Raw genomic sequence first — 2,091 nt, forward strand, 5'->3', positions numbered from 1 at the left:
GCAGTCCTGCAGCGAGCAGTGCGTGGGGCAGCATGGGCTCCCGATTCCCTTCAACTCCCGCACAGCACCGCGCTGCCGGCTTCGGCTTCGAAGGTGCTTTTCTGGTGGTGCCGAGCCGGCTTGCCCTCAGCCGCTGCCGTCTCAGCTGGGCCTTGGCTCTGCTGACGACATCGATGTCCCGGCGAAGAGCCCAAGCCGCAGATGCAAGCGCACTCCTCCATGCCTCCACGTGTAACAGCCACCACAGTGTGGGCTCCTGCTCCTCAGCCGGGCTTTAAGCTGAGTCCAGCCACGCCCCCTCAGAGAGGAGCCAATTGTAGGACTTTATTTTTTTTAATTGTTTTATTGCTTAAAGTATTACAAAGAGTATTACATATGTCTCTCCCCCCCCCCCCCCTTGACAATCCCATACGCTTTCCCAGTGCCCCCTCCCTGTCCTCCCGCCCTAGCCCCAGGCAGTCACTAATCCGCTTTCTGTAGGGATATGCCTCCAGGGATATGCCTGGGGGAGCGGGGACGGGAAACGGGACATTTCACATAAATGCAGTCATAATATCTGGTCTTTTGTGGCTGGCTTCTTTCACTTAGCATAACATTTTAAAGTTTTATGTATGCTATATTCTAGTGTATGGGTATACCACATTTTGTTTACCCATTCATCAGTTGATGGGTATTTGCGCTGTTTCCGGTTTGAGGCCCTCATGAACAACACCGCCAGGAACACTGTGTAGAAGTTTTTCTGTGTGAAGATGTTTCCATTTCTTTTGGGTATGTACCTAGAAGTGGAACTTCTGGGTCATCTGGTAATTCTATGCTTAGCATGTTGAGGAACTGCCAAAAACGCTCTCCAACGTGGCCCCACTATTTTACATTTCCACCAGCACTGCACGAGGGGTCCAACTTTTAAACATTCTCATGAATGCTTAAAAAAAAAAACATGATAGCCATCCTAGCGAGTGTTGAGTGGTACTTCACTATAGTTTAGAGCAGAGTCACTGACTGTAGGTTGACCTGACCCTGAACTCCATAAGGGAAATCCATTCTATGCTCAGCCTCAACCCAGCCTCTGCCAAATCTCCCAGGCCCCTGGTAGGAATGGGCTCCTACATGTGAGCAAGGATGGACTCGAGTTCCTCACTTTCGGTTGACCTCAGTTCTTCACTTTCAAGTGACTAACCCTGCTAGCTCCTTGGGTGAATGGATGCCCTCCAAAAAAAGTTCACAGGATCTGCCCACCGTGAACATAACTCTCCTATGGGCTGATACTGGCCCCGCTTATTCAGACAGGCCTCCATTCTCATGTTGAGAGCAGCTAGATTTCTTCTTTCCACTTTTCTGGATTCCTACCAGAGAAACACTCTGACCTTTGGAAGGTCCTCCCAGTGCCCTGGGAGGAATTTGATTTGCCTTTTGTCAGGAATAGACATTCAGGGCAGTTTATTTGATAGAGGGGTGCAAATTCCATCTGCCACAGACACTGACCTCGATCATTTAAAGACTAAAACTTCTCAATCCCTCCCCTGAAGAATAGCCCCATATTACTATTGGTATGCAACTGGGTAATGGGTGCAAAGACTCTTCTTTCAGGATCCTGCACTGATGGGACTTTGAGGGACGGTCTCCAAGGGTACATGTGTGTCTGGTGGGTCAAGGAGACTCGCCCTGCTTTCATGGGCAGTGGCTGAAGTTCTGGAGCAATATTTCAGCTAAAGGGGTTCCCCCTGAGAAGCATGGTGTCTAGACCCCAAGCCAGGTACCAGGGCCAGGAAAAGGTGCCCACATAACATCTGGCTGTGAAAATTAGTGGTTCTGTTCATCAGGGAGAGATGAGGGTCCACTAGAGACCAGGTGCCCTCTTAAAAGGCTGACACACAAAATTTCATTCACAGCCACTCACCCTGGGCTCCTTCAAAGGAGGAGTGGAGCAGATTAGAGTTGCATGAGGAGAGTCTGGGGTTTATGTTTCTGGCAAGAGAGCTGAAGGGACAGGCACCACGATCCCTGTGCTGAATCATTTTTCTATACCTCAGACACCATCTTTCTTGGGTGGAACACTCCCCTATGTGTAGTATCAGCCTGGGAGCCACAACA

At 49.9% G+C, this 2,091-nt stretch overlaps 1 pseudogene; it reads right to left on the reverse strand.

Annotated features, from left to right (window-relative positions):
- LOC111825226 overlaps positions 1 to 221 on the reverse strand; it is a 1,607-nt pseudogene extending 1,386 nt beyond the window's left edge.
- Positions 222 to 2,091: the final 1,870 nt, after the last annotated feature.

The sequence above is a fragment of the Myotis lucifugus genome, unplaced genomic scaffold (assembly GCF_000147115.1).
Source record: "Myotis lucifugus unplaced genomic scaffold, Myoluc2.0 scaffold_18, whole genome shotgun sequence".
Classification (NCBI taxonomy): Eukaryota; Metazoa; Chordata; class Mammalia; order Chiroptera; family Vespertilionidae; genus Myotis; species Myotis lucifugus.